This window comes from Orcinus orca, chromosome 17, assembly GCF_937001465.1.
Source record: "Orcinus orca chromosome 17, mOrcOrc1.1, whole genome shotgun sequence".
Classification (NCBI taxonomy): domain Eukaryota; kingdom Metazoa; phylum Chordata; class Mammalia; order Artiodactyla; family Delphinidae; genus Orcinus; species Orcinus orca.
In genome coordinates this window covers 85,216,851-85,239,115 of record NC_064575.1, presented here as the reverse complement: position 1 = coordinate 85,239,115, position 22,265 = coordinate 85,216,851, and positions in this window count along the sequence as shown.

The window sequence follows — 22,265 nt, the reverse complement described above, 5'->3', positions numbered from 1 at the left end:
ATCATCAATCCAGGAGGTGAGAACTGGCTTGAAAGCCTGCGCCTCTTCCAGGTGGTCCAAAGGAAGGCCCCAAGGCGGCTCCCCTTGGGCTCATTTGACCTCAGTCTCCACATCCAGCAAATGGGTGCAACAGCAGCTTCTGCCCTCCCTGCTTCAGAGGCACCGCACAAAAAGGAACATGGAGGCCTATCCTGAAGCTAAAACACATCTCTGATGGTCCACTTTGGCACCTAAAATTCCACTATTGCCACCTCGCTAGGACTGGACACTCCCATTGCAGCTACACCAACACTCACCTCCCTCCTCGGGTCCCCGAAAGAATGAGGAGCAGAGCACCCTCATCGCCAACTTACAGAGCCTGCTGCTAGGGGAAGCCAACCTAAGAGAACAACCCTCTGCGGCGTCTGTTTCACTGATGAGGAACCCGAGGCAGAGCTGTCAGGACCGCTCAGCCAGGAACCCACGAGGGCGCCACTGCTCTCGGCCGCTGTCCGTGGTCTCCCGGTCCCTCTCCAGCACCCTTCCTTCTGTCCGGCCTCCGTAGGCGTGGGGAAATCCAGCCCTCCACTGCTTCCCCCCTCGCTCGTTCACTCCGCGTTTACTTGACACTGAGCGCCGCCCCGTGCGGGCCCTGGGCACCCAGTCACAGCACGTAGCCACCGCAGAGCCACAGGCATCCCCGGCAGCACTGTGCCAGGCCAGCGTGTCCCGGGGAGCTGGGGGTGGGGGCCACACCCTGTCCTGCATCCTGGCTCCTCAGAGGGGTCTCGGGGGGTCAAGCAAGTTTGTAAAATTTGGCTTAATTGTTAAATGTGCAGTGAGATGTCACGTGACACCCACTACGGTGGCCAGAATCAAGCAGATAGGTGGTAAGTGTTGGCCAGGAGGTGAAACGTGGACACTCACACACGGCCGGTGGGGTGTGAAATGATGCAGCTGCTCTGGGAAAGCCTGGCGGCTCCTCAAAACATAAACATGCAGTTACCTCATGACCCAGAGACGCCGCTCCTAGGTACGCGCCCAAGAGAAACGAAGACGTACGTCCACGCAAACATGTGTACGCGGACGATCATAGCAGCCGTATCCGTAACAGACAAAGGTGGAAACAGCCAGCATGCCCATCACCTGATGTAGGTAAAGCTTGCAGTCCATCCGCACAGCAGGATGCGATTCGGCCCTAGAAAAGGAACGAAGCCCTGACACAGGCTACCACGTGCACGGACCTTGGCAACAAGAGGCTCGGTGAGAGCAGACGGACACGGGAGACCACACGCGTGTGATTCCATTTGTAGGAAACGTTCAAAGCAGGCAGGTGCCTGGAGACAGAGGGCAGATTCGCGGTTGCAAAGGGGATGGGGCGGGGACCTGGGGTGGAGGGTGTTGGGGTTTCTTCGTCAGGTGACGAAAATGCTCTAAAATCGACAGCACAGCCGTGAATATACGAAGAGCTATGAATGGCACGTTGTAGGTCAACGGACTATGTATGGTATGTGAATGATACCTCAGTCACGTGGTTTTTGTGTTAAACAGCGCTCTTCAAACAGAGTTACTCGTTTTCTTCAGAGTTAACTGGTTTCCTAGCAGGGGTCCCTCCCCTCACGTAGGGGAGCCTACATGACCTGCTGTGATCCTGCGGGGCTGCCGAGGGGCCCCTCACATTTGACCTGCCCCTTCTCACCCCCAGGCATCTACAGAACTTCTTCCCAAAGCTCAGAATCGGGCTCTGAAATGGGCTCTTGGCCCCTTGAACAGCTCAGGTGGATCTGCCCCTGAGAACAGCCCCCGCGGGGAGGCAGCACGGAGCCTGTGGGGCTGTACGGCCGCCGTGTGAACCCCACATCACGGCCAGCAGCTTCTGCTGAAAAGGGAGACTTTCCAGACAGCCCCGACGTGCACGATCTGCATTTTGCTTTCTTTTGCTCCCAGGTGTCACGTAATCTTTCCCAGTTAGATAGGTAAAAAAAACTAGTACAATTTTAAAAAGAGGAAAGGAAAAGAATTACATGGCTCCATCCCTGTACGATTCTTTACCACTTTGTGATGCTAGGATGCAAAATTTTAGAGTTTTGTTTTCGACGGACCCTGGGTGGGGGGTCCAGAACCCCGGGACCCTCGCGGGGGGCGGGGAGGGGCCAGGCCACTAGAGCCAGAAGCACTCTGACGACAGCGTCCCGTGGCCGGGACGGAGGACGAGGAAGCAGAGCAGCAGGTGGGCAGGAGGGCGGGCGCTGCTTCCTGGCGGATCCCCTTCGTTCCTCTGCCTTTCAGGACTGATTTCCGCCTCAATTTGGGTAATTACTCTCTCCTCAGCATCATTTCTTGCCTTCATTCAAGGAGGGGAAGAAACACACCAGAACCTCTCCAGGCGTAGGAAATTCTTTCAGACTCTGCACAGCTGCTCTCTGCACGGGTGGGGGGAGGACGGGTCTTCAAAGGTACCCTGACTTTCGTCCCCTGAAAGAAACCCCATCCTTTCTCACCCACCCGGGGCTCTTCAGAAGCCCCGGCCTCAGATCGCAGGGTCATGTCTGATCCCAGGCTCGCAGGCCAGCCGGTGGGAGGGGACGGTCGCGGTCAGGTCTCCTCCCCAGGCAGGAGATGAAGAGTCTGGGGCGAAGGAGGGATGCATGGTCAACACCTTGCCACGGTGAGTGCCGCCACGCCAGCCCTGAGGCACACAGGACGATGGTACCGCCTTCGTGTCACAGGTGTGGAAACTGAGGCCCCTGAGGGTTAAGCGGCGGCCCCGAAGTCTGATGTTCAGTGCTGGGCAGAGGCGGCCTGGCACCCAAGTGTGCCCTGTGCTCCTGCACTCACTGGAGGGGGAGGGGGCCACACCAGTGAGTTTGGCCAACCTGTGCCACCACCTGGGTGTGCCCCGAGGGGAACAGGCTGGGGACACAGTGTGGAATGAGGCCCCGAGGAGCTTAAAGTCTGGGAGCGGAAGAAAACAGGAGTAAGAGCCATGTGGCTGGAGTGGGCGGTCACTGAAGGACGGAGGGAGAGCTGGGGGTGCGGAAGGAGAGGCCCCTCCGGGACCACACTTGAGGATGCTTCTTGGATGAGGCAGCATTTGGGTGCGGCCACCAGTGGGCTAGGACCTCAAAGGCAGGAGTCTGTGGAAGGGCGACCAGGTGGACGGGATGGCAGTGGCAGAGGTGTGGAGGTGGGGAGGTCCAGGGTGAGGCTAAGGGAAGACACGGGGCCTCAGGCCTCGTGAGCCGGAGCCCTGGGCACGGCACCTGCACGGGGCCCGAGCACCCGACTACCAGCATCCAGCCTCAGCCCCGCCTCCCCTCTTCCAGGAAGCCTTCCCTGACCCCCGGGCTGGAGCAGGTGGCCTGCACTCCTCCACACGCCCGGGACACCCCGAGCTCCGCCCAGGAGGCTCGTTATGCTTCCGTGAGTATTGACTATCTATCTGTCTCCCCCTCCAGACAGGAAGCTCCATGGGGCTGTACTGCTTGCCTAGGGCTGCGGGGAAAAGTGCCACAGACTGGGTGCGTTTATGCAACAGAAATTCATCCTCTCCCAGGTTGGAGGCACACGTCTGGAATCAAGGTGTCGAAAGATGGGTCCTGCTGGAGGCTCTGAGGGAGAGTCCATTCCTTGCCTCTTCCGATGTCTGGATTTTCCAGCCCCCCCTTGACTTTGAGGCTCTACCTCCATCGTCGTGGCTTCTCCCATGCCTCTGTGTCTTCACGTGGCACCGTCCTCCCTCTGCGTCTGCGTCCAAACTTCCCTCTTCTTATGAGGACACAGTCACATCAATGGGTGGCCCATCCCACTCCACTACGACCTCATCTTAACTTGATTCCATCTGCAAAGACCCTATTTCCAAAAAAGGTCACATTCACACCCATGGGGCCGGCCATGGAGAGCAGAGTCCACCAAGTGTCTGATGATTAACTGTTAGACCAACTTCACTGCTCCCACCCAGGACAACTCGTAAGGTTTTATGCAAGTCTCCAGGCAACGGGCAGCCTGTTAGAACATCTGTGTGTCCATTTAAAGGGACAGCTGAGTGGGGTCCTTGCCACAACGCTGGAGGGACGGGACCTCTGGCCCAGGGGGCAGGGCTTCCTGCCCCAATCATTTCATCTGCTTCTCCCCTGAGGGGACCCCCAGGTGTGGACCCTCCAGGGAGGCAACTGAAAGTGCAGTCACCAAACAGACTCAGACCTCCGCAAAAACCATGCCAAATGCCAGAGCAGTTGGTGTGATTTATTAATCTGCGAGGATCTTTGCAAGATTTTAATGTGGTATTTAGAGTTTATTTAACTGGGTAGCAAAAACACCCAATGCCAGAAACCATAAATAATTATCACATCCATTGGGCCTTTTATGTGAAGACCGGTACTATCTTTCCCTCCAAGCGGCTCCACGTCAATTTTCAACTTTTTGTCCTTCCATTTGGAACAAGCTCCCACTCATCAAAGGAGAAGCAAACCCAGGGTTTCAGGGAGCGCCAGAGAGGGACCCTGCAAGTGTGTGATTAGAATACAAGAGGGAGGATCAAGGTAATTAATTTTTTTAACTCAAAAAAAAATTTTTTAAGTTTCCCCATCAGCTCCTGCAAAGCCGTGTGAATTATATCTGCTTATGTAAATAAAGCTAACGGGTGATAACATTAATTAGCAGCATAAAACTTTTGCTCATCCAGCTGGAGATAACAGGTAGTTGGGGGAGAGGATTAATTTCAGTTTTAATTAGAAATTTACATTTGTGGCAGCTTGGCCTCCAGCAGTGAACAACGTTGGTGCCAGTGTCAGATTCCAGGTTCCTTCAAAAGTGTTGGCTTCCAAAAGGGCATGGGGCATATCCGCCCTCCAAACAGGCTCCCCCTTCAGCCCCCCAGCCGGCGTGGAGCCGGCTGATCAAAACAAAGGGACAGGAGACTTCCCTGGTGGCACAGTGGTTGGGAATCCACCTGCCAATGCAGGGGACACAGGTTCCATCCCCGGTCTGGGAAAATCCCACATGCCGCGGAGCAACTAAGCCCGTGAGCCACAACTCCTGAGCCCGCGATCCACAACTACTGAAGCCTGCGTGCCTGGAGGCTGTGCTCTGCAACAAGAGAAGCCACCACAATGAGAAACCTGTTCACGGCAACGAGGAGTGGCCCCCGCTCGCACACAGCAACGAAGACCCAACGCAGCCAAATATAAATAAATAAAATAAATAAATTTATTATTAAAAAAAAAAACAAAAAAACGAAGGGACAGATGAGAAATGTCCTGTGAGGGGCTGGCTCCTCGTGGGGCGGCACCCCCGCCTCCCACCTCCTGCAGACAGGTCCCCGGAGCTGCCGGGTGGGATGGGAGGGCAAAGGTGAAGCAATGAGGGAAGAGCCCAAGGTGGGGAGTCACGTGGTGCTGCCCCCACCCACAGTGCCGCTGCCCCTCCGGGCATTTGTCCGTGATGAACTTGGTGGGGAAGAAAGCATGCAGGGTGGGCCGGCCCAACAGCACCTTCATGGGAGTGGGGACAACCTCAGACCTCTGCTCACTTAGAGGCACCTTGCCAGCCCCACCTGGACGTAGCGAGTGGGCCCCAGGGACCCTCCAGTTCTCTGCACTGTGAGAGTCCCTGGTGCACAAGGGGTGGGACCCAGGTGTCGGGGCTTATTCCCAGCGATTCCGAAACCGCTCCTGCCCTGACACGCTGCTTGATCTCCCAGGGGGGTGTGGTGTTTTCAGGCAGCTTCCGAGGCCCTAGAAGGCCAGTCTGGGGGATGCTTGAGTGAGGGAGACGTTCTGGGGCTTCTGAAGTTACCTCACCCCACAAATCGGGACCGTGGACCGCCCGTCTCACCCGGGTGAAGCCAGGAGGTTCTGGGGGAAGGCAGTGGCTCAGGTGGCCCTTTCTGAGCTCCCTGTCTGACCGAGAGCCTTCTGTGATGGAAAGTAAAGAGGAAATTCTGCCCCCTTCCTCCCACTTAATCCCACTCTGGATGAGGGAGCAGCAGAGCCTGCCCGCAGTGCTCAGATAACAGCTCCGTTCTCTCATCAGGAGCTGCTCTCATCTCCGCTCCCTGCCAGGCCGCTTCCAGCTTCTCCATCAACAGCTCGCCACCAGCAGCACCTGCAAGCAGCTTTGCAGGACCCCCCTGAGCTGGGCTCGGAGCCTTCCCTGCACTTCCCTGACCCTCCTGAGTGCTGTCATTAGGCTGACTGGAGCTGCAGCAGGTGGAAGCTGGGACATAGGGGAGGAAGGACTCCCGAACCCCAGGAGGATGATTCCAGGGGAGCCCCTAGCCCAGAGGAGTCTCCAGCCCTGCTCAGACCTCACCAATGTAAATTCGCATCTCTGACCACTGAGCACTGTGGCCCAGGCCCGGCCAGATGGACAGGGGACCCAGCCCTACACAGGGTCCTACCCCATCAGGGCCCACATCACACATGAGGGGCTAGGAAGGGAGGACGGATGGTCCCTGCTTCTACTCCAGCTGTGGTACCCTTCCCTCAGAGCCACCCCTGGCAGGAGCAGCCCAACGCCAGGGCCTGGCACAGGCGGGAGTAGGGCCGCCCGAGCTGGACATCCCACCGGGAGCTGCCCACCTCAAGTACAGTCATTGATGACACTGCATGGCTGGCGTCCCCCAGCTTGTCAGACCGTCAGCTGGACCTGAGACCCTGAAAGTGGGGCCTGATGCGGATCACTCACCTCTGGGCCCCTGTACCCCAGAACTGGGCCCAGCCCTCGGTAGGCACCCAGGAGATGTTGGATGATAGTAACAGTCAATAGGTCCAGGCCCTGTTCTAGGGCTCTGGGTTCATGGTCTCACTGAATCCTCCCAACCACCTGCTAAGGTAGGGACTCCCCATTTCACAGATGGGGAAACTGAGGCACAGGGTGATCAGTGAGCCAGAGGAGGTCAAGAGCCTGGCATGGAGTCCACGCCATCCACCCCTGTGCTAGGGAAGCAGGGAGAGGGATGGAGGAAGACAGACCTCATCAGTCAGTCCTCCAGGCAGCCCCCAGGACTGGGAGCGCAGAGGAGGAGTCTGAATGGGCGGTGATGGAGGGAGATGCAGGCAAGACAGGAGGGGAGAAGCAGGCTGGCTGGGCTGTGGGGTCCGGATTTACATGAAGGAGTTGGGTGTCTCCTAACGGGGGGCAGAGATCAGGAGGTGACTTTCACTCTCAGCCTGCACATTGTGGGCCCCAGATGGGGCCCTTCTGTTTCACAGAAGGGGAAACTGAGGCCCAGAGAGTTCCCTGGTGTGGCCTAGGGTAAAAATGAGCCAGGCCAATTTGAGGCCAGTAACTGAGGGATGGGAAGATGGATGGAAGGACAGATGAATGGATAAAGAACATGGAGTATATATACACGATGGAATACTATTCAGCCATGAAAAAGAATGAAATAATGACATTTGGAGCAACACGGATGGACCTAAAGATTATCACACTAAGTGAAGCAAGTCAGAAAGACAAATATCACGTATATGTGGAATCTAAAATATGACACAAATGAACTTATTTACAAACCAGAAACAGACTAACAGACATAGAAAACAAACTTATGTTTACCGAAGGGGAATGGAGGTGGGGGAGGCATAAATTAGGAGTTTGGGATTAGCAGATACAAACTACTATATATAAAATAGATAGGGAATTCCCAGGCCATCCAGTGGTTAGGACTTGGTGCTTTCACTGCCGTGGCCCCAGGTTCAATCCCTGGTCAGGGAACTATGATCTCACAAAAATAAATAAAATAAAATAGATAAACAACAAGGTCCTACTATATAGCACAGGGAACTATATTCAATATCCAATAAACCATAATGGAAAAGTATATGAAAAAGAATATGTATGTAACTGAATCACTTTGCTATATACCAGAAACTAACACAACATTGTAAATCAACTAGACTTCAATTAAAGAAAGAAAGAGAGAGAAAGAAAGAAAGAAAGGAGGGAGGGGGGAGGGAGGGAGAGAGGAAGGAAGGAAGGAAGGAGGGAGGGAGGGGGGAGGGTGGGAGAGAGGAAGGAAGGAAGGAAGGAAGGAAAGAGGGAGGGGGGAGGGAGGGAGAGAGGGAGGGAGGGAGGGAAGGAAGGAAGGAAGGAAGGGAGGGAGGGAGATGAATTAATGGATGGGTGGATGGATGGATAGATGAGTGAGTCTGTCCCACCCACGCCAACAGCAGCACCACCTCCCTTATGGTCACAGGCCAACCAGCTTGGCTCTGCCCCTTCCTCTGTGTGACCCGGCCATCACTTGGCCCCTCTCCCTTCGGTTTCCTTACCTGGGGGAAGGGATAGTAGCACCCACCTGGCAGGTCCTTGAGAAGCAGCAGACGACACGCAGAAGCGTCTGGCACACAGTAGGTGCTTCGTAAGCAGCAGCTCCCGTCTGCCATCTCCACATCGGTGCCGGCGACACAGACACCCTCCCCCGGGAGCGGCGAGGCCTCCAGACCTGAGCCCGTCAGGGGCCTCCCCGCTTCCCCACCGCCCCCCAGGAGGCAGCATGTGTTCATCGGCACCGGGCTGCTATTTCTGTGCAGCACGTTCCTTCTGAGAGTGAACATTCCAGCAGCTCTGATGAGCCAGCCCTGTCCCGTCACCACCGGAAGGAGGGGCAGTTGCATTTCAGGCCCCATGAAAGTCTTAGAATCCCAGGAGACAGTGGCTGGAGGGCCTGGAGGGTCCTCTGGCCCTTCACTAGCAGGTGGCCACTCGGAGAGGGCAGTGAGGGTCCAAGTTCACTCAAAGGTCAAGGACAGGGCCGGGCTGGGAACCCAGTGACCTCACGACATGCAGGCTGCCTTCGAGTCCATGTCCTGGCCAGTGGCCTCAACTCCACAGGCATGCAGAACCCCAGGCGCGCTGGGCCCAGGGGGACAGGAAGAGGAGCCCACCTTCCAATGAGCCTAGAGTTAGGTGGGCTCCCCAAGCCCCCTGGTTTGGCGAAAGGTGCCTGGGACTCAGGTGGCTCCTGAGGGGTTGGGAAGGACCGCCCACGGGACAGCATGTGGGATCCAAGACTTCCCCTAGGCGTGCGGGTGTGTTTCCCACCTGCTGCCCCACCGAGCCAGCTGCGGTGTCCACCCTGAGGCCTACCCCTCTTCTCCCAGCACGGCCCCCCATTCAACTGTCTGCCTGTCCACAGATCCTGACACCTTGCATCCCTGTCCTGAATCCATCCTGCCTCTTGTGCGTCCATCCCAATGACCCCCACCTAGGCCCAGGCCACCATCAGGGCTACTGGGAGAGGGTGAGGCCTCCGTGAGAAAAGATGCCTGGAGAGCCCCAGCTTGAGGCTAGAACTCCTTGCATGGCACTGTGCCATGCCTTCCTCAAGAGCCCCCAACCGCTGCTGTCTGTCCCTGCAACCCCCGTGCCCTTCCACGGAGGCCCAGCCGCCTCCCCCCCTCAGTGGAGTCCTGTCCAAGGCTTGGGCCGCCTTGTCCCCACTCCTACCCTCACCCTGGTCTGTGACCCACGAGAAGCCAGACCCTCTAAGAATATCTATCCAAAGCCTCCACGGTCCCATCTCACTCACGGGAAAACGCAAATCCCCAGCCGTGGCCAAGACCCCTGGTGAACGTCCCCCAGGTCCTCAGCGTCTCAGCTCCAGCCCCAAGACTCCTTGCTCTCCCCCGAACATGTCAACTCATTCCCACCCCAGGACCTTTGCACAGGCTGTTCCCTGATGGAACACTGCCCCACACACTCCCTCCATCCCACAGCTTCCATCCCAATTCTCCCAGGCTCCCTGACCCGCGCAGGTCAGCCTCTTTACAACGTGGGCTCACGTCCCAGCCTCCTGCCCCCACTTGGCCTTGACTAGAACCCTGCCCAGGCCACAGGGTACTCCGGCAGCTGTCAACAAGTGGCCCTTCATTCCTCACCCTGCTTTCCTCCTCGTGTCCAGCTTACCTGATGCCATGCCAGGTGCGGGGGTTAGGGAGGGGACCGGTAATTGCCAGGAGCGTTGGGCATTCCTGGGCCCCTGGCTGAAATCAAAGAGCGCCACGAGAACCCCTAAGCCCCACGCTGATTCCTCGTGCCTGCCAGTCCCCCGAGGCCAGCCTTGCAGCGCCTCATCGTGCTCCCCCACTCTAGCCTGGCACAGGAAAGACGCACAGCCGCCTATGGGACGGAGGTGCTCAGCCATCCAGGCCCACCCGGAAGCCATCACCCCATCGGCCCCTCGCCCCTGCTCATTCAGTGCCAGCCTTTCCTCTGCCCACCTGACCTGGCCTCCGCAGTCAGCAGCACGTGGTAATGAGAGGGCAGGTCCCACGACAATGGCCGCGGAGCCAGCCCTGGATGGGAGAGCCACCCTGAGAAATGGGTCTGCAAGGCCTGAGCTACAAACCAGGCTGGGGTACCAGCCTGGGAGGACCCCATGGGGTCTGAGAGAGCAGGCAGGGAAGGGGCACCGTGTGGCCCCAAGGAGGGGGGTGGCGAGCCTGGGCAGCGATCCCCGCCCGCTCGCTCTGGATCCCCAGACAGGTTAGCTCCCCGCTCTGAGCCTCCGTTCCCTCCTCTTGAAAACAGACTATTGGGGCCCATTTCATAAGGTTTGTGAGAAGGTTCTTATTCCCAGCGATGATTGGGCCACTTTTAGAACCTCTACAAATGCCAGCACTTTACAAACAGTCTGGATTTCAGAGAAGACCTCAAGGAGGGTGTAACTACCCCGTGTTCCCAATGAGAGCACAGGTCCCAGGAGGTGACGACCGCCCCAGGGACACTGGGCTGTGTGGGCGGCTCTCTCTCATTCTCCGCTGGCCTGTCCTCTGTGGCCCCCAGGACCCAGGCCCAGGAGGGCCCTTGCAGGGTCGCAGAGCCAGCGCTGACACCCTGGTACTGAGGCTGCACTTGGGGACGAGCACCAGGACCACATTCTCCCAGGAAAATGTGGCTAGTTGAGCTTGTAACTCGGAACAGAGGCCCCGGGGCTCTTCTCCAACACAGTGGTGGTGGACACAGCAGAGGTGCTCGGCGGGCACCTCCCACCCCTCAGAGCGTTTGCACAGGCAGGTACTTACAACTGTGAAAGGATTGCCTTGCAGTCTTTTTTTTTTTTTTTTTTTTTGCAGTACGCAGGCCTCTCACTGTTGCAGCCTCTCCCATTGCAGAGCACAGGCTCCGGACACGCAGGCTCAGCGGCCATGGCTCACGGGCCCAGCCACTCCGCGGCATGTGGGATCCTCCCGGACCGGGGAGCGAACCCGTGTCCCCTGCATTGGCAGGCGGACTCTCAACCACTGCGTCACCAGGGAAGCCCGCCCTGCAGAGTCTTAAGTGAAGCTGACTTCGGCTGACTTTGTGGGGCCCGTTTTGCGCGTGTGCCGCCTTGAAGACTCCCGTGACTGGGAACAGGGCCGGGTGCCGCCACTCTGATCTGTGCCCAAGCATCAGCCCCTTCACCTGTCACTGCTTTTGCGCCATCTGTGCAGATGCCAATGCAAAAGAGGCAAACATCTGAGTGCTATTGTGAAAGTGGCTTTGACCTTGTGGGTCCCCTGAGAGCATCGTGGGACCCCCCCCCCTTTGAGAACTGATGAACTAAGGTGTAAGCTCCAGGAGGGCAGGATCCTCGTTTGCTGGGTCTCCTCCTGGAACAGTGCCCGGCACGCAGATGGGGTTTGCTGAGTGAATAATCATCCCACCGTACGCATGTGGAAATGAAGCCTGGAGACCAATGTGCTGGGCCTAACACTACACACTGGCCTGGACGCAGGTCTCCTGGCTCCCTTGGGCACTCACCCTGCTTGTCCCTGTGCCCAAATGCCACGTCCCCAGCACCTCTCTTCCCCATTCAGGCTCAGCTGTAATGTCACATCACTGGGTCTTCAAAGAGTGTGAGCTGCCCCACCGACCCTAACAGCCTCCATCCCATCTCCCAACCACCACTTCTCACTATCCAGAACCACCTGCCCATGTGTCTCCCCACACTGGGACCCAAGCTCCCGGAGGGCAGGGACGGCATCTCATCCACGGCACGTCGCCAGGATCTAGAATGGGCCGGCTCACAGCAGGTGCTCCGTGAACGCCCACAGAAGGCCTGAGTCCACCACCGTGCACTAGATTAGACTCTGGCACACCTGGACGTGAACCTCAGCCTGACCCTGGGCCAGCCTCCCCAGTGCTCTCAGGCACAGCTCTTCACGGGCCTGGCTGACCTGGACGTGGACCCAGCCATGCTCCTTTGCAGCCCCTTGAGATCCCAGGCCAGCTCGCTCGTGCATTCAGCAAACCTGTGATAAAAGTCTCCTGCCTCCCAGGCTCAGTGCCAGCGTCAGGGACACAACTAGACGTAAGCTGCTGTCCCTCCTTCAGGGGCTCAGGGACCTGTGAGGACAGAAGGCAGCACGTAGCCGGGGCCTGGATTCCCACCCCGGCCAGAGGGGTGGCCCAGGAGGAGAGAGGTTTGGGGCAGGCGTAGGTGAGGAGGTGATGGGCTCAGGTTGGGATTCATGGACCCCAGGAGGCGAGATCTTTGAAAAGGGACGAAGGACCCCCGTTTTGCAGCACTGAGGACACAGTGGGGGAGGGAGAAGGAGAAGGAGAGGACTTCCTGAAGCCTTAAGGGACTTCCTGTTTCCACCAGCAAAGGGAGTGAGGTCGTTGGTACATGTCTAAGGGCTCAGTCTGTGAACAGGCTCAGTGTTCCGTCCATGGCTGGATCGAGGCTCAATTAGTGCCCAGGATCGGGGCTCAGGTCATGGTCAGAGTTCAATGTCTGACTGCGATCAGGGCTCAGCCTATGGTCAGGGATCAGGGCTCGGTATATGGCCAGGATTCAGCTTCAGTGTTTAGCCAGGGATCAGCATTCACTCTCTGACCAGGACCAGGGCTCAGCCTGAGCCCGAGAAGTGAAGGTCAGCAAGGGCAGAGCCGTCCCGGAGCTCCTGGCAGGCTCCGGCGTCTGTACCGTCAGTGCCGCGTCTGCAAAGGGGAGAGCCAGGGAGCCTGGCTGTCGCTTCTGACGGCAAACCATGCTTGTTTTGCCTGATTTTTTTCTCCCTTCCCCTTCACTCAGCCCACCCAGGCAGCAGGGGACGGTGTAATTAAAAATCAGGTTTGTTAACATGAACACAACGTACATAATATTTAAAACATCCAAGCGCCTTTAACTCGCTACTGACATGCATTTGCTCATTAAGCAGGAATTTTTTTTATGGCGACAACACTGCAAATAGCTCTTATTAAAATGCTCAAAACACCATCTGGTCCTTCACTGAGACTCTGAAGTGCTAAGAAGGTGGCCCCGCATGCCTGGAGACCTGGAGACTCCCAGCAGGGCGGCAGGATCGGTTTTCCCACCCAGCTCCCCGACTTCTCTGGGGTCCCAGTCTGCAATCTCACACTCCTCGCCTCACTTGGTCCCAGAGCACCTCCATCTTACAGGGACTCAGAGGCCGGGAGACCGTCACCCAGATGGCACAGCTAATAAGGGACACGCCTGAGTGTGAGCCTGAGTCTTTCTGACTCGGAGGCCCAGGCTGTCTCCAGGAGGCAGGCGGTGAGGAAGGAGCTGGGCCGCCTCACCAGTCCATGGACAAGGGGGCGTGGGGAGGACGGAGGTGGGAGGAGCTGGGCTGTCGTTGTCGGGCTGCTGGGCATTCAGAAAAGGGCACCACTGCCTGGGCCCTGAGTCCACTCCCTCATGGGCTGTCCCACACCAGGAGCCCCAGGATGGGGAGAGGCTGTCGGACCTCCCAAATGGCCCTCAGGGTCTGGGCTCTGGGGTCTGGGCCAAGCCTGGCGGGGCTCTGCTGCGCGCGTGGGACAGGAGGTTTTGTGCCGCCGCCCTATCTGCTGACTCTCGGCTCCAGAATGGCTGGGGCTGGGGCACCGTTGCCAGGAAAGCTGAGAGTGCAGGGCCCACGCAGTGCTGCCCCTGCCCCAGTGCCTCAGCGTGAGGAGCGGGGACCCAGGCTAAACCCAGCCCCGGGCGGGATCGCGTGCGGTTCTCCCGCCCTCCTCACCCTTGGGGCTCAGCCTCAGCTGTTCCTCCTCTGTCCTCTCCCACCCCACTCCTCTGGCCTCCTTCAGCCACTGGGCAAGATCCCTGTGCCAGGACAGACTTACAGACACAAGAGACCTGGCCTCAGGACCCTGCCCTCAGGTGGATTGCAGTAGGAGGGAAGGTCAAGAGCTGGCTGGCCTCAGCAGGAAGCAGGCGGCCACCTCCCCGCCCACACCCGCGGCAGACATCACCAATCAATCAGGGCGCATGTCTGGCTGGGCTGAGAACTCGCATCGGGATCTTCTCAACACCGAAGCAGAGGAAGCCCGGACCCACGGTGCAGCATCAGCCACAGCGCAGGACCTGCCTGCCATCCCCCCAGTGACACGGGGCAGGAATCAGCACTGAGGGCTGGAGGTGGGGCTCCAACTCTAGCCAAGGCTCTAGTCCACGGGTCACCTACCAACGTAGGAGACCAGAGAGCGTTTGCTTTGGCCCCATGCACGCAGACATGCGAGACTCAGCCCTGCCAGGAGAAGATGGCACACAGCAGAGAGGACCACTCAGAGTGACAACAGTCCCGGGGGAGAACCCCGGGGGATCCCAACCCGGGGTGTGGAAGCATCCATGAAGGCTTCCTGGAGGAGGTGTGCAAAGTAGGTGGGCACGACCAGGAGACTACCTGTGCCAGAGAGGTGGACAGCGGAGAGCAGGGAGGTACCCGGGCGCCCGGTGGTGGCATGGGGGTGAGGGAAGAGTCACTGACTCCCCGGGGCCATGGGCACACGGGGCCCAGGGGGACAGCACCTGCACCTCACCTTTGAGCTTTTGTGGGCTTAGAGGTGCTCGCCCGGGAGCACAGACCCGGAGGTGGGAAGACCGACGCGGTGCTGGCACAGGGGACGGAGGTGCGGGAGTGGTGCAGTAGCCACGAGAAGGCTTAAAGGGAGGACAAGGCCGGGCCCCACTGGGCAGGGTGGGGCTGGTGAGAGGGCAGAGACCAGCCAGGAGGGAAGGGAGAGGCGGAAGGAGGCAGGAGGGGCTGCAGAACGCTGTCCTGCCCCCCCACCCTCCAGCCCCTCCGAGCAGCGACTTCTGCGCCTTTGAGGGGGCCTTGTGGACACATGTCCCAGCTGGGCTGGTTCTCAGCTTGGGGGCCTCAGGAGAGTCCCTAAGCCCTCTCAGACTCAGTGTCCTCATCAGTAAAATGGGCCTAAAATCACAGAGCTCAGAGAGTTGGGGGGACAGAGCAGGGCGAGGGGGGCGGGGCTTCAGGAACTGTGAAGGCCTCTGTGTTATTTGTGAGCACAGACACACACACACATGCACACGCCTGCACACATACACAGATGCATGTGCACATGCATACACACGAGCACGCACACGGGCTCACATCTGCACACCCACCCACGTGCACAGACCCTCATGCACACTCGCGCTCGGGGCTCTGCACACCTGTTCTCACGCCCCAGTCTTCACAGGTGTGGCCTCAGGCAGGATGAACACATCAGACATATTCCAGTTAATAAACTGATTTCAGACCCGATAAAAAGGAAAACACAGAAACAACGTTCAACACTTGAAACGTGCAGAAAGCCCTCTGAGCGGCCTCTGGGTCCTGGGAGGTGAGCCCACCCCTTCCCTCCGACACCCCGCCCAGCTTGACCTCCCAGCAGCGAACCTGGGACAGACCCGTCCTGGTGTGCAAGGTTGGGGCTGGCCTGGGGGCTCGGCGAGCGGGGGCCCCCCTTGCTCCCTTCCCAAGCAAGAAGCGGCAGTTTTTAGAAAGTGTCAACTTATTCCCAGCTGTTGTTGCCAAAAAAGGAAAAAGAGAAAAAACTTTCCTCGGTTTCAAGGAAACCCACAACAACTTCAGAGAACCGCGTGAGCATGATGGAGGTGTTCATTTCCCTGAATATTCAGCAGAGGCCAGAGGCCCCACGTTTGTCACACGCAGTTTGGAGCCATGGGGAGTGGGCCGGGCAGGCCAGGCTGGGGACCCCTTCAGGGTCTGGCATGGTTCCTCCCCTGGCAACAGGCAACGCCAGGCTTCCTGAAAGGCAGCCTCTTTTCTCTTTACTCCCAGGAATAATGGCTCTTGACATAAACGACTCCCGCTAGCAATTAGCTGTGATTAATGTAGAACCGGGCTGCAGAAGGGCAAGAAGTTTGCCTGGAAGGGGTGGGCGAAGATGGCATATTCACGCATTTGGAACAAACACGAATTGAACAAGAGGGAGGGAGCTCCTGGGGAATTTTTCCAGCACTCTCGGTCTGGGAACCGGCTGAGGCCAGTGTGGCCGGTGACTGATGGCAAGGTGGGGGTCAGAGGACTAAGGCCCACCCCAGGGACACTCGCCCGTCACAGACACAGGTGCCTGAGGCTCCAGGCCCAAGACCTCGATGGCTAGGGGAGATGCCGGCAGTCCTGCAGCTGGGGCCAGGCTGAGCGCGGACACCTCCCTCCTCTCCTCCAATTAGCACGACAGTTAACCCCGCAACGTGCACCCCTCGCTCTGTCCGGCAGATGAGGAGGTCAGGGATCGGAGAGGTCAGGGAGCTTGGCCAGGGCTCAGGGCCATCACAGCAAGCATGGACTTTGGAACCAGAAACCTGCTGGTCACCCTGCCCGGCCATGGTTGCATACCTTAATCTCCCCCACTGGGAAAGTAGGGAACGATGGGACCAGCCTGGTCTGGGGCTGGGATGCTCTGGGGCCCACAGGAGCCCAGCAGATCCTTGAATGTCAGGATACCCTGTAAACCTCCAGCCCGCACCCTCCTGGGTGAATCCTGCCGTACCACACCCCCTCTCTGCCCCCCAGACCCCCCCCACCCCCGTCCCCAGGATTCCCAATAACCCTGTGGTGGTGGGAGAGAAGGGATGCCGGGGCGTCAGCTCCTCTTCTTAATTTAATTTCAGGGCTCGTTAGCATTCAGTAATTAAAGGCCATGGGAACACTCATCGCCCCGGCAACAGCCCAGAACTGGGGCCTCAAATGGGCCTCAGCAGCTCCTGCTGGTGACAGTCCCCACCCCACAGAAAACAACCAGCCTCGGGGGCGAGTGTCAGCGCTCCCATTTCACAGATGAGAAGCCTGAGGGCCTGCCAAGACGAGGGGCTCCAAGCGCACCGTTCCCAGGCTGTTCGAGCATCTCTGCCAGCACCGGACAGGTCCTCCTTCCGTGCTGAGCCTGTGTCCCACGCGCCTATCTGCCTGCAGGCCTCCACCGTGCTGAGCCTGTCGCCTCCTCGGGGTCCCCCAGGCTCCCCAGATGGCCTCCTCCGCAGCCTCCCCATCCCAGGGGACGGAAACTCCAACCTTCCTCCTGCTCCAGCCCAAACCTTGGGCCTACCTGACTTCTCTCCCTCTCTCTGTTCACATTAACCTTCAGGAAACCCCACTGGCGCTACCCCCATTCCGCTCGGGAGATGCCTGGCTCAGCTGGAGTATTGCAACAGACCCTAGCTCTCCCCTCCTCCAGGGAGCCTGCCCCCGAACCTATTTCAACCCCTGGCAGCAAAGCGATCCTTCTAGACTGGTGTTTCTCAGCCTTTCTTTTGTTATCTCCCTCCAACACCTAAGGAGTCTTTTTAGACGTTTTCCTGATTTGCCCCCCATGAAATTTTCATGCCACAGATGAGCTGTGCACCTCTGCAGGTACTGTATGCATATGTGTGCTTCAAGCATAAAGAGTAAAATTTCTTCACTCCCCCCTCCACCCCATCAAGAACCAGGTTTTCCCCTTGGGGGCAAAATCACCAACCCCCCTTATGAGCGCATGTTTTAAAGTATTAATGAGATGGTGTCATTTCTCTGCTCCAAACCCACCCATGGGACAAGCCAAAGTCCCGTTAATCAGCTCCTGACCCCACAGGAGAAGCCGGCACCCTCCACGTCCGCCCACCTGGGCTCCCCTCCCCCAGTCTGCCTCCCCCCTCGCCTTCCCTGGGGGCTCTGATCAAATCTCCCTTCTCTGATGGCCTCCACCCCCGCCTGCCCGTTGATGCCCCTCGAGCCTCTCAGCACCCCTGGACGGCAGCATTCCCGTGGGCCTGCGCCACCCACCCTGCAGGGCAGGGGCTCCTGGCCTCACTCCCTGCCAGGTCCCAGAGCAGAGAGCCCGTCAAGTGCTCGGTGACGCCATGGAAAGAGGTAGAAGGTGCCTCGGGGCAGGGTGAGCCTGGTTTAACGCTCTGCTGTCGCCCTCCTGCAATTTAACCAATTTTGAACAAGGGCACCCCCCCACACACCCCGTCTCATTTTGCACTGAGCCTGCACACTCTGCAGCTGCTCCTGCCTGGGTCAGTGGGAGAGGCTAGCTTACGCTGCTGGAGGAAACAGCCCGCCAGATCTCAGGGGCTGGGGCAACAATGGGTTATTTCTCACCCACGCTGCAGGTGCTTCCGGGACTCAGGGTGGTGGAGGAGGCACTGTCCCCAGCGCCACCGGTCACGTGGCAGAGGGAAAAAGGACTCCAGGGGGTCTCGCCCTGGCAGGAAGCGCTCTGGCCCAGAAGGGACAGATGGCACGGTTACCGCGACTCGCTGGCCAGCACTGGTCAGCGACCCCACCCAACCGCAGGGGCCTGGCAGAGCAGCCGCCACCCGGGGAAGTGCCAGAGGCAGGACAGGAGGCATTTGGTGAAGTGCACTAGTGGCCGCAGGGAGCCGCTCTGGCCCTGGCCCCACAGCCCTACTCCTGAGCCAGAGCCGAGGGGGAGGGACACAGAGTGGTCCTCGCAGCAACTCAATTAATCCTCCATCGGAAATTCTAACACTATCAATTTGGGGAGCCGGCCGACATCATAACACAGTAAAATTAGGAACAACTTTCAACTCCCGGCTTCCTTTGAAGATTGTAATTGCAATTAATTAAACATCCTCACTGCTTCTCAGAGTCTGTTCCCAGGAAACTGGAGCAGAGGCGAGGCGGGGGGTGGGGGGGCGGCGGTGCCTGACCCCTGTTCCCAGCAGCCCAGGGATCAAAGGGAGCCGCCTCCTTTGGATAGGAAGGCCGTGAAGCCTCCTGCCTCCCTGGGAACACCACGGTGGCTGGGAGGTAGAGGGAACCTACCCTCTACCCTGACTCCTGCCCTCCTCCTGGGGACCCCCAAGATGCCCAGCCCCTCTGCTCAGCAAGGTTATAGCCCCGGGTCACATTCGCACACTCAGAGCTCCCACTGCTGCCAAGCAGGTTCTAGGAGCAGAGGCCCCAAGTGAATGCTTACAGGTCACATCCCTGCCCCACGTGATGCTGCACCAGCGGTGATGCGAATGACCTGGCGAGGCTGCCAGTGCCCTGAGCAGGCGGGGTGGAGAGGAGGTGTGTTCTGGGCTCCAGGGTGGAGAAACAGGACCCTGGACACAGGAGGGGCGGCCACCCTGGGTGAAGACAAGGGAACAAGTGCTAGCCGCTGGCAGAGTGGACGATCCCGGTGGAATCATCTGCCTCTCTGTGGGCTCTCACCGTGTGCCAGGCCGACCCAGGGGCCAGACCAACGGGATCGCCCGCCTCCACCCCCAGCAACCCGCCCGGAGCCACCGTATGCTCCTACCTACTGCTGAAGCCCCAGGCTGGTGGGTGGAGGACCCAGTATCCTAGCAGAGGTCCGTCGTACCCCCGAGCCTGGACTGCAGCCGCTGCCAACCCCAGGGAGTAGCAGGGCCCAACATCACAGCCGTCGGCCCCTGACACAGCAGCCACAATACTCAGTGCAGACCACCAGGCGTGGTTCCGAGAAGACAGCAGAACCTTCTGGCAAGTCAATGGGAGGACGGTGTGGATGAAAGGTTGCCACCCAGATCCGGGGTCTGCAACTTTCAAAAGAAAGTGTTTCCCTCCAATTTCCAAAAATAATTGGAAGCATCATTCTAACTCCTCAGCCTAAGACTTGAAAGCCAGCCCAGGATAAGACAGTGAAGCCAGAGGGAGAGGCACACTGCCTGGGAGATCATGCCTGAGGAAGGTTAGAGCTGCGGGGCACAGATGTGCTTTGAGCATCCCAGCAGCCAGAGCAAAAAGGGCAAGGTGAGGGCTCCATGGCTCTCCCTGTGGTGGAGGGCAGCAAGAGACCCTGTGTCCCAGAAGGCACTGCCCAGACACGCATCTAAGGGGCAACGAGCAGATGTCCTGATGTCTCCCAACCCCCAGCCCAGGGGCTTCTTGATGCAGGAAGTCTTCCCTCTCCAAATGCTCTGCCCTAGCACTGGACCCAGCACTGAGTGGGTGGTCAGCAGACAAATTATATGATCAACCCTGGTTCACATGAAACAGCAGAGGACCTGCTGTGGCCATTTGTGACCAAGCTTCTCCCTGGGAACAGCATATTTAATTGGAAGAGGAAATGTGTGATTTGGCAGAAAAAGTCAGGCCTGGGGCCAGATCCCAGTGCTCACATCTCCTGGCTATGATGGACACGGCGGTCATCTCCCCACCATCCCTTCCGTCCACCTCAAGCTGGTCCACCGTAGTATTCCTGGCCTTGTTCTTAGAATCCATTCAAGGTAATCCCACCCTCTGGTCACAGGGATTGGTTCAGGAAGCACATGCCTAGGCCAATCGATACAGGGTACTCTCTGGTTCAGAAGTGGGCACGTGACCTTACTGGACCAACAGGCCATTCCGGGAGGCTTCTTGGGGCTTGAGGCAGGTTCATTCTTCCATGAGAGCTCTGGGAAACCGGTGGCCTCTCTCCTCAGCGGCCAGGGAGACTGAAAGGGCAGGAGGTGCATCAGCCATGCTGCCACCATTGAGGCAGCTACTCTGAGGGCTAGATCAAAACTTGAGACCCTGGATCAAACCTTACCTGAAGCTCAATTTATTTCTGGACCTTCCAGTTACATGAACCATTTTTGAATTTTTCGTGGTCTAAGCCTGTTGAAGCCAGACCTTCTGTGGCTATCACGTGGAGTTCTAATAACAGCTGGCTTACAGTCTTGGGCACGTCCCTTCCCCTCTCTAGGCCCCAGGGTCCTCTTCCATCCACTGACCTCACGGAACTACAGGGAGGATGAAATGATGCAGTGAATGTGAAAGGGCTTTGGGATTCGAGAGCCTTGTGCCCCCGTAAGGGGGAGGCCGTTCACCGAATAGTGAGTCTCCCTCTTGCTCAGCGAGCTCTGGCCTCACAGCCCTGTCCAGTCCTGTGACCCTTGAAGCTTTTTTTAATTTTTTTTTATTTATTTTTTTTTTTGCAGTACGCGGGCCTCTCACTGTTGTGGCCTCTCCCATTGCGGAGCACAGGTTCCGGATGCGCAGGCTCAGTGGCCATGGTTCACGGGCCCAGCCGCTCCGTGGCATGTGGGATCTTCCCGGACCGGGGCACGAGCCCGTGTCCCCTGCATCGGCAGGCGGACTCTCAACCACTGCGCCACCAGGGAAGCCCTGAAGCTTATTTTATTGCCCAGCCTTTGCCCAGGCTGTCCCCTCTGCCTGGAGTGCCCTCCCCCAAAGTTCACATGACTGGCTCCTCACTCTTCCAACCTCAAGCGCCACCTCCTCCGAGAGGCCCTCATGACCAGCCTGTTTGAAATGGGGTTGTGTCCTTATTCATTTTCTTCATAGTACTTACGGCTGTTTTGCTTTTGTTTTAAAATCACATTTGTTCCTTTACTAGGTTACTTACGTGGGGTCTTTCTCCCCTAGGTCAGTGCTTCTCAAACTAGTGGTGATAAAGGACCGTCCAATCTGTCACAGACCAATACTTTCATAAACTACATTTCTAGAAAAATTTCTACTTAAAGAATATACTAGGGCTTCCCTGGTGGCACAGTGGTTGAGAGTCCGCCTGCCGATGCAGGGGACACGGGTTCGTGCCCCGGTCCGGGAAGATCCCACATGCCGCGGAGCGGCTGGGCCCGTGAGCCATGGCCGCTGAGCCTGCGCGTCCGGAGCCTGTGCTCCGCAACGGGAGAGGCCACAGCAGTGAGAGGCCCGCGTACCGCAACAAAAAATAAAAGAATATACTAAATATAAACCCCAAATTCTTATTATTACACTTTACAGTCATAAAACTACTCTGACAACTTGTTGTAAAAGTTTCTAAATGGTTACTCCCCATTTCTGCTGCTTTCAGGCGAGGTATGTGCTTGGTCCCCACAGGACAAGGGAGGTAGTGATTAAACACTGGCTTCCCGGGGCTTCCCTGGTGGCACCGTGGTTACGAATCCGCCTGCCAATGCAGGGGACACGGGTTCGAGCCCTGGTCCAGGAAGATCCCACATGCCGCAGAGCAACTAAGCCCGTGCGCCACAACTACTGAGCCTGGGCACCATAATTACTGAAGCCCACGCCTAGAGCCTATGCTCTGCAACGAGAAGCCACCGCAAT